The sequence below is a fragment of the Bombus vosnesenskii genome, unplaced genomic scaffold (genome assembly GCF_011952255.1).
Source record: "Bombus vosnesenskii isolate JDL3184/JDL3185 unplaced genomic scaffold, Bvos_JDL3184-5_v1.1 scf7180000013266, whole genome shotgun sequence".
Lineage (NCBI taxonomy): Eukaryota > Metazoa > Arthropoda > Insecta > Hymenoptera > Apidae > Bombus > Bombus vosnesenskii.
The window spans coordinates 3,666,641-3,679,493 of NW_022882926.1; positions in this window are offsets into that span (position 1 = coordinate 3,666,641).

Genomic DNA, 12,853 nt, shown 5'->3' on the forward strand with positions numbered 1-12,853 from the left:
TGCCAACTCGTACATGGTTACGACATTTTGACTGCGGTTCATTCGAATCGTGGAAGATACCCGAACGTAGCTCGAAATAATGGCATCGACACCGTTTGTCTAGGTTTCTTTGGCAAAGTCTATTTTTTCTTAGAGTTGTTTTAGATACTGGTTACTCCTTGTTTTCTGTGTTGGCTAATACCGTAAAGTATCGTGCGAAAAGATTGAAAGATTTCATCGATAGTTTCGTTAAACTTTAATTGATGAACACGACCCTCGATGAACATGAAAATATTCAATTAAAGGAGCGAATAAAAGAAATTGCTAGAATAAAGTAGCATATCAGCACTGCTCGTATCATCAGAGAGATCTAAGACCTCATTAATTCATCTAATTCATACTAACGATACACGCTAATCGATCAGCTGATCAATTAAACACCACGGTGGGTCCACAAGAATATCGGAGCTGTCAGGAAAAAAAGCAGATTGATCGATCGATACACTAAATCAGCCTGGTATCTAGTAACGCTGAACCGTCTATTAGATGTAACTCCACAAATTATCTAGAAAAACACGTGACTTCCTTATACAACTCGTACGATCAACCATTCCCCCATGGTTTCTCAGTAACAGACACAGAAATACCATAATGATAAATAAGCTGCGGACGTGTATGGAAATTTTTTCCCATTACGTGTATTCCATGCGTTTCAGTTGCCATAAATTCATGAACTTCCGCAGTTTAACAATAAATTAAAAACAAACTCCTATCCCCACAGACGTATTAACATAGATATTGTTTTAGCTACGAAAGTAAAAAAAAAAAAAGTAAAGAAAAATACATTAAAGTTAGAAACATCGCTTTCGAAACAACGTTATCGAACTTCAATCAAGTCGAATAAAATGTCGAATGCAATATTGCAACCGGTAAAGGGCTGATACTCTGAAACTTCGAGACAAATTAACGATTATAGGAAAGATCGTTGCGCAATCTTGTCTTTAACCGCCCATTGCCCAAGCAACAAGAACACAAGGAATCGTGAAAGCCTGTCGAAGTCTCTCCGGACAGATCGCGATTTCGTGGTTGCGCAAGGATATATCCGTGGAGAGTTTCGAAGCGGTCGGGAACCAGCCGCAGTAGCGGTCGTATTTTACGCGGAACGACGGGAATAAATTTCCATATCTGGCCTCGCTTTCTGACGTCGCCTGTTTCCTTACGAGCCTAATAAAGACAAATACACCCGCGCGTGTACCGGCCACGCAAAACCCGTGTCCGGGACTCATTGCAGCCTATGTTCGCTGCTTGGTGTAGTTGTGCACCGGAAAATCGCTTACAACGCCGCGATTACGCACACGAGTAGAGTTTAGACCGCGGCAAGATACGCGGATGTACCATTATCGGTACGCGTGGGAGGCGCTTACGTACGTACATCCACGGTTGTGGCACGAGGAGTGTCGTGCCAGGACCGGCATCGATCTTGCCTATCCGATAAATACGTCGTGCTACCCTCTTTTACTTTCTCTGTCTCCCTCGATTTCTCTCCGTTTTGTTCGTTTTCGCGGTGCTCGTTCCTCTTTGACCGGGATAGTTTCGTCGCGGTCTCTCTTTAGTTCGTTCGTATAGTCTGGCCATTCGCAATTTTACGAGTTGCTTCAAGAGCCGTGACGTGGCAATCTCACGGCCAACAATGCCCGTTCCCCACTTTCTTTTTTCCATCGACCCCCTCGAATCGCAGCTGTATACCCAGAATGACGCGTGTAAAATAAATTCAAATTAACTGGCAGCCGCGTTTGCACGCACTTTATCTTCGATGTACGTTAATTTTGGTGCGTTGCACTTTTTGTGTTATGGCATGAGGTTTCGATAGAAGTAGATTCGAAGGAAATGGAAATTTGATATCAATTTGATATGGAAATTACTGATATAATTGTTAGTAATTTTTTACTAATTTCTCAACAATTGAAATTGATAGCATGAATACCGAATCGATATTCAATATATAGCGTTCATCCAGATAGTTTTCTCTAAGAGTATAGGCGACGCCAAGATATTATTGTCTTGTCAAAATACCTAGCGGTTCTCCTTTAAACAGTAGTGAAAGAAAAATTGTATTCAAAATGAAGGAAAATGTATTCGATTGAAAATTCTTAGCACAGGAAAGTACCCAATATACATATCGAATCTATTTTGAATTTGTCTGTATTCCAACAATATTTCATTTCTGCAATTTTATCCATTTCCACAATTCAATAAAAGACAGAAAACTTTCCCAGCGGAGCCAAAAGAGACATTTCCGTCTGAATGGTCAGCAATTCGTTACATTAGTTTACATCGCCGTTTAAGCGTTCCTTAAACGATTCTATGAATTATGGATCAAGGAATCTGAATTCTCGCAAGCGAGCAATCAGAAAAGATCGCGCTCAACCAAGAATGATAACGTTAAATTAATTCAGTGGAAAACTCGAACGTCGAAAAGCCGCCGGTGTCGACAGCCTCTACTCCTCGTACTCTTCTCAAACTCCAACCATCGAACTTGTTACGATGTTTGGTCATTAGCCGCGTTTACGAACGTTCTGCTTTTAGGAAAAAGGCGAAACTAATCGTGTTCCATCTACTTGGATAGAGAAGCCGCCGACAATTCAAAGAACGATGAAGTCGTTGCGTTTTTCGCACGACCGCGAGTGGTTAAGCAATGTGACAGTTCAGACTTGTAAGTGGAGGAATCTACTTGTACCGTTTCAGAGAAATCGCAGTGTTTGAGGTTTTGTGAAATTTTCTCAAAATCTTTTCCGTTTATCCAACTGCGTTCTTTCCGTTACTCTGATCGCGTAAGTTGCTATTGGTCAGAAATTCTTATTATCACGGAATTAAAAATTAACAGAAACAAATTCACTTGTAATAGAACCGAAATAAATAGATGATTTATATTAAACAGGAATAAAATTATACACGAAGAAGTAATCGATTTTTTTTTAAATAAAAATATTAGCACGTGCAAAATTTGAAAAATAATCGAATGTTACCGTTTTGTAAATATCATAGTTTATTTTTGATAGAAGCTTCCACGTTAGTCGGTTAGCTGAAGTGACAAAAGGCAAGTAAACCAGCTTTTCCACTCAAAGACACAATTCTCCATCTAATTTACCGGCCAACAAACACAACCTGAAGTTAACCGACAAAGCACCCTCCACTCAACACCTACGTTCAACCCTCGACTAACAAACACCTAGCTGCCCGAACCAATTTCGCTACGCCCTGAAGCTGGCGCTTTGGTATCACGCCACCATAGAAAAAAGCTGTAAAAAAGCTCACAGTAAACTGTGAACACAGCACACGTTAACCAAGTGTCGAGACAGCGGCGTCCTCGCGGCCGTGTGACACTTCTGAAGGAAATGCAAAACAAAAAATAGAAGAAAGAAAAAAGGTAAAAAATCCACGGTCCAGTTTCACCTTCTCCCGGTCGCAGGCAAAAAGAGAGGAGTCAGTCGGGTGCACGAAGGGTAACAGCTGTAAAGAGTCAACACGCCGTCCAAATATACGACGGTACACAGACACAAGGTGTCAGGAGCGTACGAGGTGGCACGACGCGACTGTCACGTACACGCTGCGCCCGGGCTTCATCCACCACCCCGTCGAGATGCAATTTCCGCTATTTTTACCCGAAAAGCTTCTCGGCCCATCCCCGCGGCACGTTCCTCAAATAAAGCCCACCACCCTCGCTACGCGGCCGCGCGCGTCCCTCTCGGTATTCGTGCGTGTTCCCGGCGAAATGTTGCATTTCGCGAGCGCGGGACTGTTTTCTCTCTACAGTTTGTAGCGTCGAGTCCTTTCGTGAGTCGTCTAGGATACACTGATCTATTAGCTAGTTTATGAAAAACTAATAGATAGCAGTGGATAAAACAGATTTTGGTTTCAAATCTTTGGTAAGAAAGAATTTGTGAACAGAACGATTGTCGTTGTTTGAAGTTGGCAGCTGAGAGATTGCAAAATGGCAAAGGACTGAGTAAAAATTAAATGAACTGATCTTATGGCATATTTGAACGTTTGCGGGTGGAAGTTGAGAATTTTTAGATAATTTCCATTGTGTAAGAGAAACTAGCCTTATTATACATCTTTGTTGGGAATGAGGTGTAATTAAATTCCTATCCCTCGACATCGTCAAAATAATGGTGGTGGTAAGTCAAATACCAAGTCTGGTCGTCTAGACCCGTAGCAGCTATTGATTTCGTAATTACAGAGATGGTTGGAGGTTTCGTATAACGATTATAGGAAATTGGCAATGGAATAGCAAAGTTATTTTTGAGAAATGATTAATTTCGTTAATCCATTAAAAATATAATATCGTCTAGTTAAGCATATATTTTAAAATACGCGGACATGTTGATTTTTCTCGTGCTAATCACACAATTAACGAAATTAAAATCTCAATCTCGATGCAAAATGTCGCGGAAGCAGCATGATTCATTGGTGGAAAAGAGGGAGCGTTAAATTGCCGTTAACCAGGACGCACTACCCTCTGGTAGCCCAGTATCGTGACCCACTGGTGTCCCAGTCTGGGTTAAATGTGTTACAGAATGGCTACTTCCGCATAACAGGTCCGTGAGTCACAGCTTCTTGCTTGAGTCATGTTTTAAGTATAACTTTGTACAATACCTTGCTCATGCACCTAGTCACCCTTTACAATCTACTGTCGTTAAATGAGAACTTTAAACAACAAAGCCTTGATTAACTTCCATTAATTAAATTGCAACTCAAGGAGCGTATTCTGGTATTCAATTTATTATAAATCATATCTATTCTTGATACAGTCAAATCCTGATACAGATTCTCTCACAGTTTTCTAACCTTTAAAGATCTTTATCAGCAGAAAAGCATTGGTTTTGAACGTGATTCAGGAGACGTAGCAGAGTTAGATAATTTTAAAAGTCATTCCAATTGTGATACGTTATACTCAGAAATATACTGAAAAATTTTGTTGGACCATTTCGCTGTTAAAAATCTACTCGGAGTAACAGGAATAAAATTATTTTTCAACTTACACAGCCACCAACGTTTAAAAATATCCGCCTACTGGCGGCGACTACACAAATTCATTGGGTGGCATATTATAAAAATCCCCTGGTCCACTTTGCGATCAAGCCAGCTTCCGGTGACCCTCCCACTCGCGACGATCTCGTATATTCACCGGTTGAGGGACGTTTATCACGTCCCGTTTGACGACGTGCCGCTCGTCGACGTTTGTTTGGAACCGCCGGGACGTTGCAGACGTACGACCGTTCTCCGCTCCGCTTCTGACTGCGCCGCAAGCGGCTCGTAATACCTTCGGGGACTCCGTTTAACGTCTCGTCGACTGACAGCGAGGATTCCAGCGGCGAGGACGTGGTGCGTTTCAGACGATTAAATTCATCCGCGCCGACAGACGCACGCGGCTCCTAAGCCAGAGGATCACGCGCAGCCTGAATCTTAGCCGCGAGAATCTGCGATCCTTAATCCCATGATCAGGATAATCTTCGCGAATCGGACCTCGGTAAAGAGCTACGATTCCACCAGACACGAATTCGTTCTGTAATTCGTGGTAGGATTTTTTTATACGCGATGATTTAATGTCGCGAGATGATTTAGTATCTTGCGGGGATGTTGGAGATTTTAAGAACGTTGGATTTGATTTAGTTAGGCTGGGTGAAGTATGGCTAAGGCTTGGTAAGATGAATCGATAGAATGCCATTTTGTTTACGAGTTTGCTGTGTTTGATAGTAAGGTTGACTTGTTGCGCCTGTTTTAAATATACTCCGCACAAAACGATAAATCAAATCAAAATCCTGACAAATTGGCAAGACTGACTGGCATTATGAACGATATTGGACCGAACCCAATTGCACCCCAGGCGCTTGAAGCTTCGCAAGAATACAAAAATAGCGCATTATAAACTCGATCAACGGTAACACGCCATCACTCTCCATATGAAATTAGTTGATCTGCCGTCTCATTAGCGTCTCTACTAAATAATTCCCTCCACCCCCATATCCATCTACCTCTCTAAATCATAAATAAACCCGCTGCATTCCGTATAGCTCGGAACAAATACACCTCCGGTAACCGTTCGAAGAAGCTCGGTTTGATAAATGCACGAAATTACAGCAGCTAGCCCCGGAATGGCTTATCGCGCGCGTCGACGCGAGTAATTATCACCGCGTGGCGGTCTGACAAATTTCATCTCGGCGAGCGGGGCGCCAGCGAGTTCGCGAGCATCCACTCCGGATGAGAAATGACGCGCGTGGGATACCGGAGAGAAAAGATAGGCGGAGAAGGCGGCCGCGTAAGGTGAAGAAGGAGGAGACGTACTCTCTGCGGCGATTGTATCGGGCCAGTGTGAATGTCCTGTCTGGTAGTTAAGATGGCCGTGGTACAGGGGCCAAGGGCAAGGGACGTGCACACGCGGTGCCCTGGAGAGAAGTTTTATTGCGACAAGTGCGCTGCTCTTTTCTACGGCCCCCATTACCGACCGACTTCCGGTCGGCGCTGAGAATCGCCAGAGAACAAGCACTGCTGAAATGCAATTTACTCTCGAGTCGCGATGTCCGTCGAAACCCGATGCAACTCCCCTTGTGTCGGTGTTCCTTAAGATCGTCGAGTCAATCCACAACACGATTTCGTGTTTACAGATCCCACGTTCGATGACGAGAACTTCTTGGCTTAACGCACGAGGAGGATCAGAAGTGTAGAGGAACCATTTGGATCGATGCTAGATGAAGTTGTCGAGTGGTTCGTGGAATATTAATAGAGAGATCGTGGACAAATGTTGGTGGACGTAGGACGAATGTGAGGGTTGAGATTCGTAATTGGGCCGCCGGTGGCCAACACTCGGAATTTCTTATTTTTCTTGTTTCCTCTATTCTACTCTGCAAAATGTACCGTGTGGGACTTCACTTACATCGTTGCATAACATAAAATCTATAGCTGGTAGAAGTCGATGACACAAGCAGTTGAGATTCAAACAAATAAGGGTCGACTCGATGGTCCGATGAAAGTTTACAGAGGTATGATTCAACGATTCAATGAAAGTTTAAAAGAATATGAAGAATTTGAAAAGTCTGTCATCGTGTACCATCATTGGTCTACCATCCTATAAAGTTCATTCGTCGATCTAACTTGAGACCATTAAATATACTCTCAGGACTTCTCAGGATCTTTCGAAAGATCACGTTAACATTTGACAAAGAACAATAGGACAAAGAATATTTGAAAAATTTCCTGAAATTGATCTGGAGCTAGAAGCCCAATACTAACATCATCGACAGTTTTCTATTTCCTGTTGAAGAAGAAGCACAACGACGTCGAAACTTCCTACAACGACGTAGACCTCCCGAGAGAGGTGACCGAGTCGATCGTTACCGCGATCGAACAGCATGTTCAATCTACACGTGTAAAGATAGCGCTCGGCTGTTGCCACGGATAAACCCGATCGCAGCGTGTAAGCAGCCTGCAGGGGGCATCCGGAGAGTCATGAGCGTGCGCTGATAGCCGCGCGATGATAACGACCGAGGGAATATGGGCGGCCGCTAATCTCACAGGCTACGTAACCGTATCCTTGCACGACACGACGATACCCTGTCTCTATTCGATGTTCGCGAGTGTGGCCCTTTGAAACACCGCGTCGTTTAATTATTCCTGCGGGACGCTGGCGAACGAACGTGTGATTTCTCCATGCGATGAATCTGGACGGAACACGAGAGAATCGAACTTTGACTGTCTTTCGGTCTGGAGAAGATTTTAAAGCCACGTGTGCATCGTATACCCGCGCTGCACGTGCTGCAGCCCCGGATTGCTCTTTAATGGCACTCTTATCGGTTGCCAGAGCCGCTCTGGGATTATCCTGAGTACTGCAATCGTAGTTCTTAGGTGGGAAAGAGTAGGATAATGGGCTGTAATCGAGAATTAGGGTATGATCGATGTCCATAATTGCAAGTCGTTAGAAATCTTTAGTGAAATTCTAGCTATTTGGTGGAATTCTCTATGCATGTACGTACGTGGATAATTGTTCGAACAAACTGTAAACAGTTGGATATGTGAATAAACAATTCGAGGGTATAGATAAACAACGAAAATTGAGAAACAACATACGAACAGAAGTTCTAAACTAACAAACAATCTCCGATTATCCAAACCTATATATGTATTTACATATGCTATTACATTTGCGGCTCTAAATTTTAAAAAATCATAAATTATGTTAGTCAATTAATATCGGGCGCAGTAAGGATCATCAGTTATCAGAAGCAATTCTCTGCTCAATACCATTTCTCCAATTGCGCAAGCAATTCTCAAAATTCATCATTGTCAACTGTATTCTCCCTCGACTCAGCTACCCTATTACACCGAACGAAGCGATGGAGAAGAGAATATCCGCAGAAAAGAGATCTTGCTCTAACGGGAACGCGGTAATTACAGGAGCGGTCGATCGTATAAGGCTCATCCGTGGAACAAATTACATCAACGGCGATTACATAATTCCGAGGCGATGTATTGATCTCGCCGCGATGCCTATCGAACGATCTACCCTCGCGAGTTACCGTTCCAGTGTTTATCTTCTTAAAGGGGTTTAAACGGGTGCCGCGCATTCAGCGAAAGATCTGCGCTCGGCCGGTCGGTTCATCTTGATCGTCGATTCGCTCGAGGCCTTGGTAATCGACGGTCGAACGATGAACGAGGGAGAGAATTGGACGAAGAAAGACGGAATAAAGGTGGCAGAAGGGAGGAAGAGATAGAGCGATGGTTATAGCGATTAAGCCGCGTCAGCATCAGCAACTGTAGCAGCAGCTAGTCAACCCGCAGCAATAGGCACATCGGAAAGCACAGGAAACAACAGCAGCAACCAGGTTGCGGCAGTAACGTGGCTCGCATTGCCAGCACCAAGATATCGATCGAACCTTCGCCTTTCACCGGCCATTGTCCAGAACGGTGCCAGCGCTGGAAATCTAACTGCCGATAATTGCCTTCGAACCCGTCAAGTCATACGCCGTAATAGCATAATAACCGGGGCTAACCGATCAGATTAAGGGAATGACCGCCCTCCGTTGCCTCCAGCAAGGGCAAACCCTTCCACGCTCGCGTTCCGCCGGCTCTCGCGAAACCTTTTGTAACGATACACCTCGCTGCTACCGACGCTCCCTTTCGCCGTTTCCGATGGAGAAGGTATGTTGCATTTATTCCAGTTTTTGCTTGATGGCTTTTGCAAAGAAACAGATATCTCGCGATGAACGTTGATATAAATGCATCTGACATGAAATTCTACGTTGAAGGAATTTTATGTCGAAGTAGACTGAAATTGGTACTCGTGAAAGTTGAACTACGACATGGAACTATCGTGAAATGGATATTACTCTACGAAATTATTCTCCTAATAGTGAAAATCGTGAAAAGTGGTCTGGAAGTGTTACTCTTTTAATTTTTTGACGAGCCTTCGTGTAAAGGTAGAGCTTGAAAAGACGATGCTAATAATAGTTGATTTTACGAACTACGAAATATTTAACATTAAAATTACCTATCGATCGTATCTTCGGAAATACCAGTTACATAGAAAACATACTCTGAACGTAGAATATTCTACCAAACTTGAATTTATCTAATATCTCAGCAATCAAGGCATCTATATAAAAATATATAGAAGGCGAGAAAGGAAAATAATCTTGAAATGCATAACCAGATGGATCGAAGGTTAGCATAGAATGTCTAAGAAAAGATAGAAGGAACGTGATTCAGGGAACTCCCACGAGCATGAATCAATGTTACCCTTTCCCGGTGAACAGTTCCGGCGATACATGTTTTAAGGGCGAGCAGGAAAAGCACGTCACGCCGAGGAGGCAGAAAAGTGGCGAGTACCGGACAATGGACGTAAATTCGTGTCCGCAGATCAGCTCCACGTGGTGCCGCCCACGTTTACGAGGTAAAACTCGGCCGACGACGCCTCGTAAACGCGCGTACGCCGCACTGCAACGCGCCTTATTACATTGTGACTAAGAAAGCTCGTCGGTGCCGCGGGCGGACCGATCGTAAATATCGTTCGAACGGTTCTACCTTGACGCCCGAAGGCGAAAACGGACATCCGCGATTGCCCGGTGAAGCAGATATTAATCGTTCTTGATTCAGTCTTTGGACTGGTGGGCGAGAGAGCTCGAATATGAAGATATGCACTACAGGTTACTTTCTTGCGAAGATCGGTACGGTGTTACATTGAGAACGTGTTATGCAAGGGTAAAATATTATTGTAATGTTTCACGAGGGCAAAAAAGTAATACAAAATGTAACGTTTTATGTCAAGATGACTTTAGGGATTTGATATATAACTGCGTTGCAGTAAAATCACCATGGTACATGATATACCACAAGTTGAAAAAAGATTCACAAAGCTATTAAAGTATACTAACTTTCATCTTCATTTCTGTACAAAGGTTTCTCGATTTACTTTCGCGCCATTACAGAGAAGTCTTATATAATTTCCATTTTGATTTCTTTACAAGTTTTGTAGTATAATAATTTGATAATTCTGGTGTTAACGTTGGTTAAATGATCAGGTTTAGCACAATTGCCTCGACATTTAACTCCATTTACGGTAGCTTCGGTTGATTAGAATCTTTGCTATGACCATGAGCAACGTCATTAACCTCGATATAACTGTTTTTTTACCATTTTTCTTGTTAATTGATGCAATAGTCTTTTGTTCAGCAGGAAGCGAGGAGAAGATGACGAAAATAGAAGTTGAAAGGTATAGCGATCTAAAGCAGGTACTCGAAGGTCTTGAAAGATCAAACTTTAGCTTGGAACATAAGCCGATTTCCTGATGGTAGTAGCATCGACAAAATGGAGACTCTCATTAAGCTCTCTATTTAGCGTCTCTCGTTGGAGTTGATGAGAAGAGCAGCTCGTGTTATTTCAATCCTCTCTGCTCGGGTGCAGAGAAATCGATGAGCCAAACGAGATAACGCGTTAACGAAATGTTCGTAGACCCGTGACCGGGAACCAGGTTTGAATTGTGCTTCGAGGTGGCTATCTCTATCTTGACGTTCCGTGTGATCGTAAACAGAGAGCTCGCTTGTCTTTCACATGGTATTCGAAGCGTTACGGAAAGGAGCTGTAAAAGCGAGATGTAAGATCGACTAACTGGAAGGTATTAGGTAGATCGATGGGGGAAAGTGTCGGAACAGCGCAGTGGATTGACCTCTCTCCTTAACGATCGCTAATTCTATCTTCAGGCGTTTCCTTTGCCACGATCGCCTCGAAGATTCGAACAATGTTCCCTAATCTGTTGAATCTTAACTGGCTGTGGCACGTTCTAAGGCTCGAACTATTAAAGAACAGTGTTACGACCAAAGATCTGTCGATACTTTTTTTATCTATCGCACAGATCATTTTTAATAAGATGTTACGAAATGGACGATTTATCTTCAGGCAGATTTTCTTGCAGCAGAAATTGAAATTAATCTATCAAGAAATATACCGAGCGAACGGACGATGACAAAAACCGAATACGCATACAAATTTATAAGTGGTACGGAACACTTTAATTTCCTGCTTTCCATATGTTTGGAAAAGAGAAAGGGAGAATTCCAGATACGAAACCCGTGCGTGAAAATCATGTGAGGCCACGTCAGCATCGAAGAATTCTTTATCGAAGATTCCCATGCTCTGCGGATATCGGCGTCGTTCCTGGAAACAGGAAGCCCAGATTTGCATTGTCCGCAGACGGACATTACAATATGTTTGACCAATCGTAAATGTCGGTTGTTTCCAGCATCGATGGGACGTGATCGGAAAGATTCGATCGTATGATAATGATTTTGTGTGTCGATCATGCGTTCCTCTCGCCGTCTGCCTACCTGTCTGTCTGGCTGTCCATCCGTGTGTCTGATGGAACGACCGGATATACCCAAGTTCTAACGCGGTTGATACATCTCCTGGACTGGCCAGCGTGAATTTTCTTCACCAGGTGACAGACAGCTGACGCACGTATTCGTATCGGTCGATTCTTGCGCGTTTAACATACGTTGCTCGTAATACCGCGTCTGTCATCGTGTCTGTCGTACATCATAGCGTAGGTCGCGGTAAGAAAGCCCACGAGCACTCGTAAATTTTATAGCCGAGCAAGTCGCGTCGCGGAGGATACCGCGTGATCTTCAGCCTGTTTTCTGCGTTGCGATTTTACGCGAACAACAATGGCCGACTGCGTGGACACGGCGCGTTAATAGCCAGTTCTTTCGATTTTACGGAACGAGCATAGAGGATAGTTTCTGGCAGACTGACTCGTTCCGTCATAAACTTTACAATCCCCGGAATTATGGCGTCGAGTATTCTTTAGATGCTGTGATACTGGTTTAATGCTTCTCTGAATCCATCTTATTGCATGGGCTGATATTATTTTATTGAGAAAGCAGGATTATTTTCTGCGGAAAAGGTATTTCATGGCAAAGATCAGAGGTGTTCTTTGAAGTAAGGTATTAGGAGCTTATATGCTGCAGCTCGAACTCTCAACTGCTATGGTAAAATGGAAATATGATACTTGGAAGCTCTTGCAGGTTTTTTGCGTGTATCATATTACGACGAAAGATGAAAATCTGGATGTATGTGATGTAATTGTCAAGCTGAATCTAATTAAAGAATAATGAGACAATAGGTATCACGCGTAGATTGCTACATGTCTTGGGAAATTCGTATTTTTACAAATACTATCTTTCGTGTATATATCATTTTCCTTTAAATTTCTTGCAAGTGTACTCTAATCGCATTACTCGAGATACGAATTAACATTTATGACGTTTGGGATACTCCAAGATTCCATAGTAAAAGTTAAAGGAAATAATCAGGAACAATGTAAAGA